We start from the raw sequence: 19,133 nt of genomic DNA on the forward strand, positions 1-19,133 counted from the left end.
TTCTTTTGCGGCAAGCAGCCGGCAATTGTATGCCATAATTGAATTTTAAATAAGTCCTAGCAGACACGCACCAGAGTCGATTGCAGTCGTATCCTTCCATCCAAGTCTGGATGGCTTCTTGACTTGGAATTTGTCCGTTTTTTAAACTGTAAATAAATTTTATCGAATTTCCTGCTCCTGCCTCCCGACAAGTCTGCCAGTCTGCCAGTCGAGTTCCCGACTTCTGCCTGACTACTGTTGCTGCGATTGGGATGCCGCATCCGTGCCATAAAGTATGCAATTTTATTTCAGTGCGCCCGGCACTTACCTGGCGTATCCCAGAGCTCCTGCCTTTGTGCTTCTTCCTCGAACGGTATAAAATATTTAGGTTTACATTTCGCACACACGTCTCTCTTCCGATTGGGGATCCTTCTGTCTTCTAAGCCGGCGCCTTTCTGTTGTCCCGCCGCAGTGGCTGCGCTGTGCCGGACAGTTTTATAAAAGGATTTGCCCAGTCAAGATTTTCTTTGGCAGGACCATATTGGTGTGTGTGTATGCGCTGAGAAAAACATTTCAGCCAAAGGATTCACTCTTCGGTCTGAACTTAAAGCTTCCACCAGCCTCTCTAGTGCGAAGCTAAATCTCTCACTCTTCTGGAACTACATTGCCGCCAATAACCACACTTTTGTGCAAGTGCATTCCATATTTGCGCAGCCATTGTCATGGCCAAAGGATCATCCTCTGACCCTCTGACCCGTGCACACAGCCCAGAGCACGACCTGCACCGGATGTTTGTGCAGCACTTGTCCGTTCGACCCATTCTCCAGCTCCGATTACCGACATTTGGTTTTTCCTCACAGCAAATATAATTAAATAAACACACTGGCAGTCGGGCGGCCGAGCTGCATGTGCATCATATTTAAGAGTTCAATAAGCAAACTTTGCAGAGCTTTGCCAGGAGTGCGGCCATTAGGTAATTAATTTAACACTTGGCCACACAGCCGGCCCCTAATTGGCTGCCATTGACCAATTGAGAGAGATCCGAGCGGAGAAGAAATAATGGAGTTGGACATGAAAGGGTAGAGGTTAGCGAGGAGGGATGAGTCGAGGCCATAAGTCCAAATCAAAGCAGTGCTCGTCATTAATTCTATTTGCGGTATCATAGGAGGGCAATAGTTTTCCGAAAAAATAACCTCGACCAGAAATCAAAAACGCTCCAATGGCGCCCCCAGTGGTCAAGCGTAGAAAAGGGCCGTGGGTCGGGTCGGGTCGGGTGTGGGTAAGCTTTGGGGTCGACTGCCCACCGAGCTCAGTGAACTTCCTTGAAATTAATGTGCCACGTAAAAAGGGTAATTTCCGAGAGCGAGCCATGTCAATGGTGCTTGACCAAGTTCCCGGTTCAGGCCAGGCCAGCCGGCCAGGACTTGTTGCGTGTTCCGTGCAGTTTCCTCGGGAGCAACCCCGTAGTCAAAGTGAAGTCAAGTGCAAAGGAAAGTAAAATATTTTCTTCTCTAGAAAGAAACCCAAAGGGAAAAGGGGAGAGAAAGAAACATGAAAATAGACAAGCTGCCAAACTTTTGTGACATCTGAAAGGCTCCGCTCATTAAGAGCCAGTGCGGCAGTGGGGCGAAGGATGCGCTTGGAAGTGGTGGTGCTGGAACTGGTGCTGGCGCTGGCGCTGGCGCCTTTGGCATTAAACTCATTAACGGTAATTGCAACCTTTTTTTTGCAGGCGGCAGCGGCAGCGGCCGCAATTTTTAAAACGCAATTTTGTTAATTAATTTCGCACATGCCGCCGTCGACGTCGCGTCGTCTGGTGCAGATTTCCTCGAATTTCCACCACTCGTTAGCTAAGCATTAGTCGATGATTTGGCTTTGAATATGCTGTCAACTAGTGGGGGAACACGTCCTTGGCTCATCTATCCGACCATCAGTGCTATCCATCTATCCACCCCCCACTTGCCAAGCCCATGAACTGAATAGTTCTTTAATTTTTGGCCTTTTACATTTAAAATATGAGCCCCAGCTGAATCCTTCCCAATAAGCATCTGGTTTGAAAACAAAATACCTTTATTCGTAATTCGTAGATTGTAGATCATCGTATCTGTTTATATTGGATCTGCATTCGAAAGACTGCAGAGATATATCTATTTATTTGTCAATAAGTGTGTCAGAATGGATATCTATTAAAAATTCCAAGAAGGGAATAAGAACGAGGGCTCAGAAGAGGGAAAAAGAAACACTCTCTTCATAAAGTACACTCCAGTACTCTCTTCGGAACGGAACGAAGAGAGAATAATAGCTTTTAGGTATGCGGAAGACTCTCTTAAAGAGAGTCTCCCACAATAATTGCTCTCTCATCCTCGCTGCGTATTCGCAATCCGTTAGTTCCTTTGCACAATTGTCTGTTCTCCTTCTATCTTTGTTTCTGTCTGATCTCGCGTTCGTTAAGATCGTTAGATTTCCGCGTCTCCGTCGAATAAGTGGAGCTCCGTTTATATCTGTTTTTATTTGCGACTATTGTAGTTTCATGTAGTATGATTTTAAATTCAGTTTTAGTTTACAGTTATCATACATTTTGTGATTTTGATGGTGCTCATTCTATCCTTGTTTTCGCGAGTGGGTGTGTGGCGGAGGCTCCCCGGGTATTCGCGTTCGCGTGAGTAGGAGTGCCGGCGGCGGCACGACCCCCAGCATCAAGTACAGTTTCACGGCATTACCATGTCGGTACATTCTCGGCAGAGTGCATTTACCGAAGGAGTCTCAGGTATTTGTTACATTCAAGATTGGTTTTTTCACCATTCACTTTGGTTTCTTCAACTTTGGTACAGTCCTATTATTCAATGTCAGCTAATTACTTGGCTTACTATGCCTCACGGCCAAGCATATATTTTTTCCAATAGGCACCTTATTCTAGAGAGGAATACCTTAAAAAATTCGTAGATCGATTCCCCATCGATCTGCATCCAAATCTCGGAACGAAATATTTTTTCGATTTTTTGTCCCTTTTCTGGGGTGTCCTCTTGAAAAATGCATGGGATGGAAATAAGGGCACGGCGTATCTTTCAAGGCTGTATCTTTGCCAATAGGCATTCTATTCTAGAAAGGAATACCTTAAAAGATTCGTAGATAGATTCTCCGTCGATCTGCATCCGAATCTCGGAACGAAATGTTTTTCAGATTTTTTGTTTATTTTTTTTTTTGAGGCCCCGTTAAAAATTGAATGGAATGGCCAATATAAGGCACTGCCAAGCCTGTATCTTGGCAATAAGCATCCAATCCTAAAACGGGATACCTATAAAAATAGGTTCATCTGGGAACGAAATCTATTTTATATTTTATTTAAGTTTTCCTGTAAGTTTCATGACAATTTTTTTAACCTGGAGGTATTGCTGTAGTTGGCGTTAAACCTATTCATGGTATTTGAAATATTATTAAGCGGGCGGCAAAGGCCGCGCATCTTTCATCTCATTTTAAAACGCAATTTTGTTAATTAATTTCGCACATGCCGCCATGTTGAGCCAGCTTTCCTCGAGTTTCCACCACTCGTCGTTAGCTCGGCATTAGTCGATGATTTGGCTTTGAATATGCTGTCAACTAGTGGGGAACAAGGTCTTTGGCTCATCTATCCGGCTATCAGAGCTATCCATCTATCCACCCGCCACTTGTGGCTGCCAAGCCAGAGTGCTTTGGCTTTGGCTTTGGCTTCAGCTTCCCCATTTGGGCGCTTTTCGATTTCCAATTACGCGAAAACACGCCCGCAGCCCACTTCGGATTTGTATTTGGATTTGGCGGGAATAACGCGCTTTACCTCTGCTGGAATCAAAAGCCAGCGGAACCCGCCTCCTGTTGCTGACACTGATGATGATTGTCGCCGCGAGGGGCGGAGTCCGCCGTGGCGGCGGAGGTGGCTTGCACTGCAAAGAAAAACTGGTGCTTCGCCGGGCTAAAATAGGACTTTACCGGGGGAAACCACTGGTCTACCTGTCTCTTGTATGGCTTTGATATAGCTCTCGAAGTATTTAAAAATCATAAATGAAGTCAAAAACACTCTCTGTGCACTGAGCTTTCGCATTACCCCTGGCTGCAGGATAATTTGTCTTGCGGCCAAATGTTCTATTATCGGTGGAAGTGCCGAGTGCGTGTGCTTGAGCCACCGAGAGAGAAAAATAATATCCTCACTTGTAGCTATCAGGTCTGGAGTGCTCGGAAAGATGCCCTGCCAAGATACGGGGCATGTCAGCCCTCGAGGCGGTTAACTGAATTTGAGCGAAAACGAGGAAAAACAGGACTGCGTGGCGTGGAGTGGCGTTTGTGGAAAAAAGTAAAATTGGAAAGTAGACAAAAGAAAGCAAAGCGCACAGAGCAGCTTAAGGAGCTTCCGTGATTTATAAGCGTGTGCTCGCTCTCGGGCTCTCGGGGTCTCGGGCGGGCAGCTAACCTTCGCTTTTTACTTTCAACTCCGCCATAATCTGCAGCCCTTTTCACGGGTCAGTGCTGGCACACACACCGTACGCCACACACAGGACTAACCCATATGCTCTGGCTGTTGTTGTAATCAACTTAATTGCAAGGAAACGGGGAAGCCAGCGAACAGGAGGGCCGCGAGAGCGAGAGGGAGTAATTAAGAGTAATTGCCATTAATATAATAAAGCCGAAGCTAGCCAAAGGCGGAGGACACATTCATAGCGCCCGGAGGCACGCGACGAACGAATAGGCGACTCCGGCGCTGCGTAAAAAACAACGAAAATTATTCATAGAACTGAACAGAATACATTTGATTATAATCTACGTCAACAGCAGCAGCGGCAGCAGCAGTATCCAACGACAAGAAAGGGGGTTGTTAGCCTTAGACAAAGCTCCAAAATTGATATTAATATTGCCGCCTTTTTAGCCTCCGTACTTTCAATGGAATGTGCATAAAAAATTTGAACAAAAGACCCAAAACCGAAGCGGGGAACAACATTTTACGAGCCATTGGTGAGCGGCCACGCCCACTCCCCCGGAATGGCCGCAGAATGTTTCCTTGGCATTTCTGTTTTTTTCTGTTTAGCAACGGCTGGTAACGAAAAATATCAAATTAATTAGCAGAGCTTCTCGACCGAAAGAAAGCCGAGAAAAAACCGCAGCGGCTGACAACAATGGCAGCTTTACAAAATTCGTGCTTGGGGCTACTTGGAGCTTACCACGAATGTCCTTGTCCTTTCGCTTCGCGATTTAAATCGAGATGAAGTGAGAGTGTTCCGGGGACCTCAGTCCACAGGACTGTAGGTAATAATTAGGCAGTGTGCATGTGTCCGAAAGGGATGCTATTTGTCAATCTGACGTTGACAAACTCGTTGGTCGTGATTAGGAGACCATATGGGCTGGGCGTGGGTCTTGGTCTGGGTCTGGGTCTGGTCCACAACAAGTGCCAAATGTGAACACAACAAATGCGAACCGCTCTGCTGCGGTCTCCCATCTCTCTCCCATCCTCTCAGTGCAAGGACTCGACGGGCCCCAGGATATATTGCGAAAACTTCGTTTTGTGTCCTTTGTGGGCAGCCTTGTTTGACTTTTGCCTAAACGCTTGAACGACTTAATTATATTCTATAATTGTCTTCGAATCACATTGACATAATTAGATTGCAGCGCATTGTTGGCTGCCCTGTGACTGAGGGACGTCGCTCCGTGCCGGGCTGAAACTTAACTGCTTGCAACAGAGTGTCCTTTTATAAGCCAATGAAAACTATTTGCCGCCAAACAAAGGAGATTCCAAAGAAAGGCGGCGAGTGGGGGCGGCGAGCGGGAAAGTGCTGCAGTCAAAGTTTTTAAGTGTTTATTTCAATTATTGTTTGGCTGCGTGTTGTCTGCTCTGCGCGTTAGTGTTTTGGCTGCAGAGGGAGGCGGCGTGTGCCCGGGGAAATTTCATTTTCCGCACTATGCTCCGGCTCCTGCTCCTGCCCCCTTTCGGAAAGGGCGTCAAAAACAACAAACAATAACAAAAACTAGTTAAGAAATGCAAAAGTTTTTAGCGCAAAAGTTCGTTCTGTCGCTCGGCCGGCCAGACCCACGACCCCATTGTCCTTTTCACTTTTTTGTGAGCAGCTACTCATTTTTTGCAACAGCGGAAAACAATGTGACTTAATGGCACTGCACACCAAGAGTGTTGCGGAAAGCCTTTCTCCCTCCAGCCACACATCGACGCTTCGCCACAGTTTAATTTTACGCTTCTGGTGGCCTCACCGCGAGACTCTGGCTCTGCTCTTTCGAAGCTGAAACTGAATCTGAAGCTGAACTTGGCGCCCTCGCGTTGCAGCAACAATGTTGCCGGGCAGAGCCAGCGCGACATGGGGAAAGGCACGTGGGCGGCAGCAACCACCTTTCCCTGCCCCTCCAGCCGGCCCTTCGCCTGCGTCTGTTTAGTGTTGCGTGTCGCCATATTGTTTGTTTTATGTCACTCGCCCCACAAACGCACTCTCTGCTTTATTTGCTCCGACTGTCGACTGCCACTGCTCCGACGTATATTTTACTCTCAGGTAATTGCGGTTTTTATTTCACAAAATTAATAATAGCTGCACCTTCGGGGCGGCGACGGCGTTTCTGGGTCCTGCGAGCTGGATGGATGGCTGTCGGAAGTTGTCAGGCTGCGCAGGGCAGGCAGCTCCTTAAAGCACGGCCACTTTAAAGGCGGCAGCAGAGCGCTAATAAGACGCACACACTTGCCGCCAGCAGGCTGTGGAGAGGGATACGTGTTGGTTTACACTCAACACACTCGCCCTGCATAAGCCCTGTTAACTCACTTAACAACAAACAAAGCTACAAGCATCGCCTGGACGGGCACACACCTCGGCCTCGGGCGCCCAACTATGAGCATAACTTTAATGCTCATTGCTTGGCTCGGTGCCCTGGCCTGGCTCCGTGCCAGATTTAAATGAACTGGGTCGCCGGCGCCGACGAACTGCAGATGAACCCCGCATTCGGCTGGGCCCGGACTCGGAGACGGGAGAGCAGCGTGTGCTACGGAGGCGGGTCTGGTGGGTCAGATGCACTGCAAGAAATACTCAACATCTTTTGCTTTGAAAAATAGATAACTATTTATTCAGTCTTCGCTCATTTTGCATGTGTCTTAATTACATAATGTCGGAGAGAATTCCGAAACGGCCGGCGGGCCTGGCCGGCTTGGGCCAAAACGAAAAGCCGGTAGTCCCCGATCCGATTTGCGGGGCGTTTATAAACAATAGTTCATTTGTATTGATCCGGGGCTCTGGGCCACAGCCCTCCGATGTCCGATAACCCCTGTTTCGCTGCCAACTAACCCGCATAATGTGCTTCCGCTTCATCGGCTGACCGATGTCTGCAAATGGGTGTTTCTGTGTTCGAATGGGAATGCGGTCTTCGAGCGAGTCGGGAGCGGGAGCGGGAGCTTGCTGAGGCAGAAGGACGAAGGTGAGCTGCCAAACTCGCCGATCAACTGAACTGCGTTGTGCTAAAAATGTTAATGCAAATCATTGGGGAAATCAGAAGGCCACCCCCGCCCGACACAAGTGCAAGTGGAAACGGTGGCTTGCGATTTCGGCAGGCTTCCTATTCATGCAATTTGCAAGGGTTTCCCAAGTGGATCCTTCTCCGCCCCGTTCCGCCCGATGATTCTGCTTCTGCCGCTTCGAGTCTCCAGCTCGCCCTGTTTGTTGTCAAATTTTCGCAGCAGCCGCCTCCAATTGCAGCAGCCAAGTTATTAGCATAAACGTGGGGCGGCGAGGGGTGGAAAATCCATTAAGGCCATCCACGGTGGATCCGGAATAGGCACTTGAGCGGCAGAAGGCCCTGCTTTTGGCAACTCTTTAAAGATTTATGAAGCGTCAAATATTTATTATGCCCGCTTTGCAATATAAGGCAGCAGAGCACGCGAGCCTCGTCCTGGCACGGAAACAGTCCTGTCGAAAGGAGAGCCACCATCCAGCAGCCAGCCAGCCAGCCAGCCAGCCTGCCTGCCATCTCCCAAGCCTTTGGTCTTCGTCTTTCCGCTTTCTCTCCGTCGAGCGAACACTCTTTGAAATTGCAAAGCGACGCAAATAAATAAAAACACATAAAAAGTAGGCAAACGCAGAACTGAGGCAACGGGGACCCAGATCCTGATGTTCCAGCCGAAGCTGGCTTAAAACTCGGCACAGACAGCCGAGAAATAAAAACAAAGACTGAAGTAAAATAAAACGCAGGCGGGAAAATGAAATGAATGAGAACGCAGGCCATTCTGGGGGGGTGTGAGTCCGAGGCAGGGCATCTCTACACTGGGCGAAACTTTGCTCTGAAACCAAGGACTGACTTCAAAAAAACCACGTATGTAGGCATTTTTTAGGAATGAGTTTTAAACAATAGCCTTTTCTGGCGGTGCAGCCGTGCGAAAACAAAATAAAATCAATGCTGGAGGCAGTCCGTGTCGGGTCTTAGTCACACTTTTGCTTTTGGGGCCAGGTAGGTGGGTAGCAAGGGGGACTGACTCTAAGGGATGGAGCTCTTCAACCCTTTCAAGAACTCACGAGGACGAGGACGTGGCGGCTGCAGCATCAACAACCTCTTCGCGGCGTTGAAAGATGTGGCCCCAAATATGAAAAATCATCGCGCAGCTTTATAACATTTTTTCAGCAAAAGCAAAAGCAACAGGAGAAGGAGCAGAAGCAGGAGCACGTGTTACTACCTGTCTTCCGCTCCACCCCGCCACGGACTCAATGTTAAAGTGTTGAAATATGTCGAACATCGACGAACCCATTTCATTTGACTAAGCGCGACGTCCTGGCTTCGCTGGCCTTTGAGCAAATGCAAAACGCTTGGCATATTTTTAGGCGCACACAACCAGTGACTAATGATGATGATGTGTGGCTCTGCCCCACCTCCACCTCCACCACCGCCTGTCTGTGCTTTTCCTCGCCGAGGAGAGTATCTGTTTTTGCTTTGGATCCAACTAATGAGGCGTATAAATTGTACACCCGAAGTCTCCCCACTCTGGGAAAAATTGCAAATTTAATGAGCTGTCTAAGCCAGGGACAGTGGGGGGATTGTTGCAGCAGGACCCGAACCTGTTTCTCCCAGTGATTGGCTTGGAAATAGTACTCCTGTTCCCAAATTGTTGCCCGATGTATTGTCAGGAAATTAAGCAGTTAGGGACAAATTAGTCAACACATTTTACTGTCTAGGATTTGTACCCTAGCAGAGAAGAGGTGTTCGTCACGTCAGAGGAAGCTGTTGTCTGCCTTTGAGGGCAGGTCTCATGGCGACCCAGATCGAAAGTGCGACTCGTTTTCTTGTTCCGTCTTCGCGTTGCCCGGCCCACTCCACTCCAAATCCCAGTGCCCAGACCCGGAGAATGGAGAACTAGACCACATGGCCAAACACGAGTTGGGAACAAAAGAAAACCATTCGGTCCCGGCCGAGTCCGAGGCCGGGCCAACCGCAATTTGGTCATGTCCAACTCAATTTCGCAACGTAAACTGCAGCGTATGGCGGGCGGCGGCAGGACCGTGTGTTAGATATAACTTTCCGCAGGAGCGCAGTGCCTCGCCGCGCCTTGCATGTACGAATTTGCTTTCGTTTGCCGAAAAATAAGCCAAAAAAAAAGCGGCGGGAATTATTTTTTCCCAGCCGAGCCTTGATGGCGGCTTCTCAGGCGCTTCAAATTTAATTAAACATGCACACGTGAGCAAATGCAAATAAATAAAAACTTTATGGCTTTCGGTCACAGCCGGAGCGGAGCAGAGCAGAGCAGAGCAGAGCAGAGCAGAGGCCAAAAGTGGGAAATTGAAAAACCAGCAGCGAGTACGCTGAAGAGGGTGTGCGTGCGCCTTGGTGTTTGGTGTTTGGTATTTGGCTGTTAGTTGTTGCATGGCGTGCTTATAACTTTAAAAATTTGAACTAGCCACCAGCCATCAGCCACCAGCCATCAGCCACCAGTCACGAGGCACGGATGAAAAATAAATAGAGAGACTCGCTAGCTATTTTCGGTTTGTTTTTTTCAAGAACTAGGAAAAAATATGGCGAGTTTTTTGGACAGTCTCCCGGGTAGTTGGTTGTTATTGCAACACGTTTTAAATTGAACGGCTTTTCGCCCTCTTTGCTTTTTACAATGTCATCTGGATGGATGATTTATGCAGTGGCGGATGTGTGCCACAGAGGCGCTAGCAACATATTTTAATTGAAATGCACTTAAGGACTTAGGCGCGTCCGCCACCGCCACCGCATACGCATTCGCATCCCGACTCGCGCAGAACCCTTTCCGATTGCGAAACAAAAGCGGAGCATCTGAAATTGCAGTTCTGCATATGCGATTAAGGATTTAGCATCGCATCGCAGGGCAGGGCAGGGCCATTCTCGTGCGATTATGCAGGCTGATGAATGTCGCTTCTAAATTTTACAAGTTCATCAAAAAACGCAAAACTCATATGCAAGCGCATCCAAAATTTATGATGAGCATAATAAAACAGAACAAAAAACAATTTAACTTTTGCCGGACGCCGGACTCGGGACACCGGACAGAGGACACAGGACACTGGAAACTGGACTGGACTGGACTGGACACAAAGGGTCAAGTGAGTCAGCCAGGCATGTAAATCCTGCTGCGGGATTTTTGTTAAAAACTGCATAATTCATATGCAACTGGAGGAGGCAAGCGAGGAGCGAGCGGCGGCGGCAGAAGCCGACGCCGAAGCCCTGCGACAATCACCAGCATATGAGGCTCTGAGCCAAGCCGCAAAGAGTCGGGATTTCGTTCCCCTGCTCCGCTGCCCCGCTCGTCGCCATTCGCCCAGCTCGTCGTGGCCGTACTTGTGTATTTCATTTAAAATTTACAAGTTAACAATATTAAATATTAACAGTTATTTATGTATTTTTCGGCACAAATCAAAAATTTACATACATGGCAGAAAGTTCGGACTGGTCTCTTAACCCTTGGCCCTTGTCCTGCGTCCTGCGTGCTGCGTCCGTCGTCCGGCGCCCTGCGTCCTGGACGGAACAGAAGATGAATGTGTTGATGGATGTTGACGGTCGGTTGGTCGACAATCGCTTTTCATATGCAGGAGACATAGTATTTGTATATTTGCCTTTTCCCACATTTTATTCGACAATATTTTCGAGCTCCATCCGAGTGGCCATGGTCTGGTTCTGGTTCTGGTTCTGGTTCTGGCTGTGGCTCTGTTTCTGCTTCTGAATCGGCTTCTTCTTTGTTGATTTAAATAATTTGCTTATGGCTTTGTGTACACTGCGTTTGCAGTGTGTGTGCCGTGTGTGTGTGGTTGTGGGGAAACATTTTTGGCATATTATGTGTGCTTTGTTCATTGTTTGCCTATGAATTTTTGTTTGTTCGCCTCGGCTTTCTCCGGCTTAAACAATATTCCATCTGGTAAATAACAAATCAATCTTAATTTATTCAAATTTATTGCCGCATTCACGAGTGTTGTTCTGCGTTGAGCAATTCGCAATTCGAGTGTGCTTTTTGTGCTGCAGACCCTGCCGTGTAACTCGAACGGAAGCGGCCGCCCAGTAATGAAGTTTTCCGAACTCCTCCGCATATATTTATTAGTAATTTTGGCTTCGAATTTTTTGAATTCAATTTATACAAACACTCCTTCCGGTCACCGCGCCAGACGAGGTGGCTGCCAGACAGACACAAGGCGCATGTAATGCCTCTGCAAATATTTACTAATTCCTGACCTAAGTTGCAGACAAATTTTCGCAGCCGAAACGAAACTTTCGCATTTTCCAGGGCCGCAGCGCAAAACTTGAGCGTCCGCCCGCTTCTCAAATATGCAAATGAGCCGGGCTGCCAAACTTGGCTTCTTCTATTGCAAAGTGCCCCCAAAGGGGCAAACAAGGCCCACAACAAAAGCTTTAACCGAAAAAGTGCATCGCCCCGAATCGGGCCCTCCGAATCCTGGATCCTGAATCCTGGCTGCGGTTGCAGAGTGCATTTTGAGGCCGAGCCGGGCGAGAAGAGCCGGTCGAGGAGTGAAAAATAAATGGAGTGTGTGACTGGCAAGTGGTCGGGACCCAGACCCAAACACCAGGATTACATTTACACAGCCAGGGTTGGCTGTGGGGGCGGGGGAGCAGTGGCGGGGATGGGGATGGGCACTACTTTTGGTAATATGATGACGGTGCCTGTTCGCTGGTTAGCTGCTCTCTGGTCCCCCACTCCGGCCCTCGTCCTATTCTCTGTGTGTGCTAGCCGCGAAAATGCCAACAAATCATTCCCAGGACAACCAGTCGGCCAGGAGCTGGAGACACTTGGAAAAATCTGCAATCTCTTTCTTTGAAGTCCAAAAAGAAAGCAACAAAGTACCTAAAGTCTGAAGTCTAAGGGTAGCCTGTCGGGATTTTTCAAACTTTGGAGATGTTTCTCGCAGTGCAGTGGACAGGCATCCAGCAGCGTGCAGGAGGCAACATCATCATCAGTCTGCGCCTAAGCCGCATTTTGTGGATTCAGATGTTTCACTGGCCAAATCGCACACATCCACACGTGCTGGCCCCGGGACGTCCCGGGCAACAAACGAGGTGGTTGCTGCCAAGTGATTTCTGGTCTAATGTTTTTTAATGTTGCTCATGTTGCACAGGGCTGCCGTAGCCGTAGCCGTTGACGCTGATGATATTGTTGCTGTCGACAGCAGCGGTTGCTCTGGTCATCTCACCGTTGTTGTCAAGTCACAGAGTCACGGAGGCAGCGGGAGACGCGGGATGCACCTGCAAGGACTTCAAGCTTGTAGTGGGCCGGGCTAATTTCGGACGGGCTCTTTGTGCGAGAGTGTGTGGACTCTGGAGGGTCCATTAGCATTTGACAAAGTTGTTCGGTGGTTGGCCAGACCAGAACACAGGAGCCCCTGCTCCCTCCTCCCCCTCTGTTCTGCGGCTATGTTGCCGAATTTGACACAACATTTGTCAAACCACAAAATGGCTGCCACAACGTTACTTTCATTATGCAAAAGGGTCAGCCAGACAAACAATGGCAGCAGCGTCGGCCTGGACCGCCCTGCTCCGCAATCCCCTAATGAAATTCGAATCGGTTATCCCGTTTATTGGTCGGGGCTAATAAGCCGAGATTCGTCATATTTCAAAGCCAGCACAACCGCAAGCTTTTTTCTCGGTGGGCGTGATTTGGACGAATCCCGGACCGTCTTTGCGAACCGATTCTACGGGCGCATGATTTCAAATCGCATCACGAGGTGCGGTCCCTGGCGAATCCATAACTCCATTGCCAGCGGTCGACCACTGGAATCGACTGCGAACTGCGAAATGCAATTGTCACACCATGAATTTGTTGCAAAATCAATGGGCGCCCGCCGGAGGGAGTGGGGAAATCAATTAGGGAAACATATTTGGCAGGGCGCTGAAAGCCTTGATGGTGATCGATAAGCTGGCGAGTCGACCGGGCGGGCCCGGGGCGGATGTGTGGTGCTTGTGTGAGTTCGGCTGGTGCGTATTTATGAACTGGGAAAATTATTTATTTACAAGTTAACGCTTGACCGCCGATGCTGATTTCCTCCGCCGGCCCATAAATATTTAAGGGATTTTTTGTGCCCTCGGCTTTGTTTATTTAGCAACAATTAGCAGCTTACAAGCCAGGCGTGATATTGATTTCCATATTGATGCATAAGGATTAGCGCTCTTCTCTGGCGGGCTTCTATGCAAATGCGATGCATGCCACGAGCCCGGAGCAGAGGAAATAATTAATAATTTAATTGCTTCTGTTTATCTCTTAATTAAAAGGGATTTATTTGATTTACAATTGCGGCGCGAACAAACACACAAGCAGCTCCGTAAAACGAGGCGCTCTCCTTTTTATCGCCTTTGCTAATTAAGTTCCGTAATTAATGGCCTCTGTTCGAGTTTAAGTGTATTTCATTGACAATTGAACGAGGACAGGACTCCCATGCCCAGTCCAGGCCCATGCCCATCCACAAATCTGACCGCACCTTTATTGACAAGCTGACCACAGAAAGTGATTAGGGCGCCGCTTAATTAGATTTGATTGCTCAAAAGATTTGACAAAACCAATTGCAATAAAGCGAATTCAACATGCTAATCAAATTGTGTTCTCTCTCCTTCCCTCTACTTGCAGGTGAGTTCGCCGCGCGATTATGGCCAAGTGCCGCTTCAGTTAGTAAGTAGAATACCGCATTCCTCCCCACTTCAGAGTGCCAGGCTCCCAGAAACACAGAAATCTGGCTGTCAGCGGCAGAGGAAGCCGCAGCAGCAGCACGCCCTTAAGTATGCTACACTAATTTAATTTCAGGGCATATTTGCAGTGAGTAGCGTTTCTGCCTTTTCTGCCTATTTGGCACAAACCTAATTAGCCGCGAAAACAATGGCAGTGGCTTTGTCTCCCGCCAGTCCGCCATTTCGCCAGTGCTCGAGTCCTTCGTCCTGGCTAATTTTCATAATTGTTATTATAGAAATTCAGCAGCCATAAACAAAAGGTTAGTTACTCGCCTAATGACTCGCAGTTCCCTGTCCGCAGCCCCCCTCCGAGCCGCCGCTCTGAAGCCCCAAACTTTGAACTGCTTGATAAACATGTAAATGCGCTTATCATCCCGCTTGGCAAAACTTTTCCACCCCGGATCAGCGAGCGAGCTCTCTATCAGTTGATTTTTGAGGCACGCAAAACCAAAACCGCGCATTCATAACCCGGCCGATGTGAAAACGATAGCCGTTTCTCCAACTTCTCAACTATTGCCGGCACAGGCGTATACTGTTTAGTCACCCTCCCAGGACGGCAAACGGCCCAGCACTAATTAGGCCGGGCGTTGATTTTTATGTTACCCAAAATTGAAACGGAATAGGCAGCCGCTCCGGCCTTCAGTCTTCAGCCCTCAGCCTTCAGCCTCCAGCCTAGACTAGATTCCTTTGAAGGCTGTATCTTAAAGGCGCACAACTTTTCAGTCGTCGGACAGCGGGGAGCGTAAGAGGGACAGTGGCAAGTCGGCCTATAAAGTTGTCCGCTGAACTTTACAACTTTCGCAATACTTGGTCGTCGCTGTTTCAGTTGATTGTTTTCGTGGACCACACAACTTCCCGGCCCCGGCCGGGAGGAAGGCCGTGCCCCGGACAAAGTGACGACTTCGACCGGACGCCTTTCAATTATTAATGCCACTGCCGGCTGGCGGCTGCTGGCTGCCTCTCTGTTCTATGCTGTAGTGTAGTTTAATTAATTAATTTGACAAAGTTTCGCATTGAACTTCAGCTGGCAGTCTGTGGCTTTAAAGGCCGGGCTTAAATAACTAAGTGCGACTCTCGGAATGCAGAGTCGCTTGGGAGAAAAGAAACATTCATATTTACTCCAATGCAGGGCGCATTCTTGCGGCTGTCGGCCACTTCTGGGCTGTGGCCGGCTATCGGGACTGGCCATTTATGAATAAACCAAATGAACTTTTCATTAAGTGCAAATAGAGGCGATGCCCTTCGGCTCAGTGCACACGTCAAGTACAATGCCTGCCCAATGGTGCAGGTTTGGTTTCTGTAATATTTTCTAGAGTTTATTCGCATGCATATCCACATTCTTTGGCAAATTCCTTTGATCGATGCCAGATTACGAATTTAATTAACAGGCGAGCTGCCTTTGGCCAGGCTTTTATTTTTTGTGTGGACAGCAAGACTGCCTTCCCTGCCAGCTCCTGCTGCCAGCTCCTTTGTGGCTCAAATCGAAGTTGCTGCTGCAACAACAAAAGGGCCTGGCCCACGACCTCAAAAATGTTTATGCCGCACTTCCGCTGCCTGATGTTCGTTCGGTTGCTGTTCAGTTCTGTTGCCGCATGAGTTGGCTATAATTAAAAATGCTATTACTGCCAACTTCATATAAATTTTTAATTAGCAATTTTTGCTATTTTCCTACTTTGTTGCTGTTGTGCTCAGCAGCTAACCCAGTGAACTACCCAGCCCGCAGCCCCCTCCTAGCCAGGCCAGCCCTGCTGGCGAACTTTTTAAATTAGCACTTTGTTAAACACCCTGACAAAAAGGTAGCATCCACGGCACATCGGCTACATAAATTGTTTTTTAAAGGATTTCGTCCATTCTCCCCGCTCCAATTGTCCCTTCCCGCCCTCCTTGGGCAGGGCCGAAATTTGGGGGCAGCAACGCGTGCCACGGCAGCTGTTCACACGCATTAAGCGCGGCTTGGTGGTGCGGCAGCTGTTATAAATTTTTTAGATAGAACACGAAGGACGTAAAAAACACGCAAGGTGGGAATGAAACGGGCCTGCTCATTGGATTCTGCTTTGAGCTTGAAGCCCTTTAAGCCCGGTTATCTGGCGAGAGGCCGGCTGACAGCCGTCTCCTGACTCCCGTCGCCCGTCGGTAATTATTAGACTTTATGCATGGCCGACAGACTCGTCAGAAGCCACCTCCAATAAGCCAATGAGCCACCGCATGCCTTGCTTTGTTTGCGGGGCCATAAAGAGGCGCAAATATTGAAAATTATGGCCTATAATTCGACACCCATCAGGACTCGAAGGCGGAGCGACAGTCAAAGGGTTAACAGTTTAAATTAAAAGCACGACACACTCACATGTGGATGTGCTTTACGATTCAGCAGCTTTTCATGCATTTTAATTAAAATTAACTTGGCTTTTATTACGACATCCGAGCATCCAGAGTGGGGCGTCCTAATGCTCAGTTCGTTCGACCGCAGTCTCAACAATTAAATAAAGATTTTTATTATCATATGCCACCAGCAGCAGCAGCATCACGTCTTTGAAATATCTGTGTGCGTGTAAATATTTAAGCTGCAAGCGCATAAAGTGTGCTGGAGCTAGAGGTGTCGCGTCGGCATATTTTAAAAGCTTTTTGTTACACCACCGCGTTTACTTAGCACACTAGTCGCCGCAGGAGCAGGAGCCGGAGCGAGCGGGCGGTGGCGCAGGGCTCCTCCTCATATATGCAAATTTATGTGACATTGCGGCGAGCACGCGCTTCAGCTCAAGGCTCGCCCAAAGGAATTTCCGGCTGCTCTCCGGTCCTGTGTGCTCCGTGTTGTGTGTTGTCTGTCGTCGTGTGTGTGTCTTCGGCATTTGTTTTCCGCTGACGTTGCAGTAGACATCCCAAAATGTATGCAAAGCTTTGTTTAAAGTGTCTCGCAAGTGTAGGCCGTGTGTGTGGCTTGTTGGCAATTGCTGGCCCCGCGACCAGCCCCCGCTGCGTTTATGCATACTTAAAAGTTTTTGTAGCTGTTTTGGGCAAGAGCCTCGAATTATCCTGACTGGCTGGGCCTCTGCAGCAGATTGCGCCGCTCGGCATGCACCTACCTACGAAACAGTTCAGCTTCCCATCAGTGGGCCATAAATGGCGCTGTACACTTCTTCTGAGGGGCATTTTTGCGATGGCCCTTCACACAAAACCGACTAATTAAATGTCCCGCCTACAAAAAGTTGCCTCGACCCCCGCGACCCTCCGACTCCCTGACAAGTTACACAATTAGCAGCTGGCAAACCGAAAGTTGCTCAAACATTTCAATGAATTCTCCAAATTCTACTGCCGCACAAAACTTTGGCCACCAAAAACCCATTTTCGGAAGCCGCTCCCCTGGAATTTCGCATTGGAGCGGGGCGGGAGGGGGAGCCCCTCCTCCGATCCGATGCTAATGAATTGCTGTAACTGACTGCTCCTAGTTGGCCAGGATTTATGGCATGAAAATTCAAAGGTAAATAGCAGTCTTCCTGCCGCAGCAGTCCGGGCAGGGGAACTTTAATCAAGCGATCCTTTTGTTTGCGCCACCCAGCCACGTCACGCCTTCTACAAGTCCTTCTGCTCCCTTGCGCCACCCGGCAGCCGCCTCTCTTGTTTGCCCGGGCTGCGTGAATCAAGTTTGCATCAATTTCAATATTCCCACTGTTTTCATTTAATTTCAGCAACTTAAAACTTAATTGTGTGCTTCCTGGCAGCCACTGCCATTCCACTCCCCCTCGCTTTTAAATTTGCAAAAATTAAAGCAAAGAGCCGGAGAGTCCTCGCAACAGGTTGCCATACAATCTCTTTGGTAGCCGGGGGGGCGCTGAGATTGCAACGCAGCAGGTCCTCCCGGGTCGGGTCTTGTAATTTGCAGCACAGCCAGCGACAACGGCAATGATAGCTCCTGCCACCTGCCACCCACCACCCACCTCGGTTCCTTCCTCGGTTATGAATGGCCAGTGGAGCAGGGACGGGGCGAGCATAGCAACGGAGCGTCGGAGCAAACCGACCCCTTCAGCTCCATCATTTAAAAGCGCATTAAAAAGTTTTTAGATTAATTTCGCTGCTGCTGCGTTTTGTTTTTGCCACTGTTTGCTGCTCATACTCCTGTACTCCTCGCTCCGGACGCTGTTTTCGCTTAATGTGGCGAATTTTAATCCAAAACCCAGAATTGCTGAAATTTAAAACTCGTTCACCGGCAACGGAGCAATCGTCTCGAATCCCCCGCATTATTTGGAGCGATGCATAAGAAAAATATGCTCTGCTGATGCTCCACTCTTATGAACAACAATCGCTCCAGTTACTAATAGGTTTTTCGTGTTCGCCTCCCCAACCTGCAGCCTGCATCCTCCTCCACGTGCGTCTATTCAGGGGCTAACATGCAAAGTGCAGTTTTGATGCTGCACTGCCACTGCCACTGGCACAGGCACCGGCAATTCAATAGCTTTTACCTTTTTCAATACACATTTGCCAAATCATCAATATTTTTCTCATCTTGTGCAGAATTCATGCATCTGAAAGTTGCTTGCCGAGGAGGATACACCGCCCTGCTCCCCCGGGAGTGGTTAACAATGTTTGTGCTGTCAGTGGGTGATCGGGGTGCTGGGGGTGGCACTCGCTTCCTCAATCATTTTCAATAAATTTATCTCCAATTTCAGTGGACCCTCACATACGCATCCGCATCCTTTGAGCCGGCTCCTTGTAGGTTCAATTCCGAGCACATTTCTGGCTCCCCTTTGTGGCACTCATGATGTCCCTTGGAGAAGCCCCGCGACTTGTAGGGCGTCTGCTTATTCTCTAATCCATCCAGGATTCCCCTTCAGAGTGGTTTTATTTCGCCTTCCCCCGACCTCTATTTACTTTTTTTATCATTTGATTCGGTCTGCCGTCTTCGCACCACAATTATTCGCAATTAAGCAAATTTGTCTAGGTCCCCAAATCATAAAAATCAAAGCTTCCCGGGTCCCAGG

At 48.6% G+C, this 19,133-nt stretch overlaps 1 protein-coding gene across 14 annotated transcripts in view; it reads left to right on the forward strand.

Annotated features, from left to right (window-relative positions):
- LOC6500286 (polypyrimidine tract-binding protein 1) overlaps positions 1 to 19,133 on the forward strand; it is a 134,916-nt gene that overhangs the window by 70,503 nt on the left and 45,280 nt on the right. The gene's annotated exons all lie outside the window — the stretch shown is intronic.

Source organism: Drosophila ananassae, chromosome 2L, assembly GCF_017639315.1.
Source record: "Drosophila ananassae strain 14024-0371.13 chromosome 2L, ASM1763931v2, whole genome shotgun sequence".
In the NCBI taxonomy this organism is placed as follows: domain Eukaryota; kingdom Metazoa; phylum Arthropoda; class Insecta; order Diptera; family Drosophilidae; genus Drosophila; species Drosophila ananassae.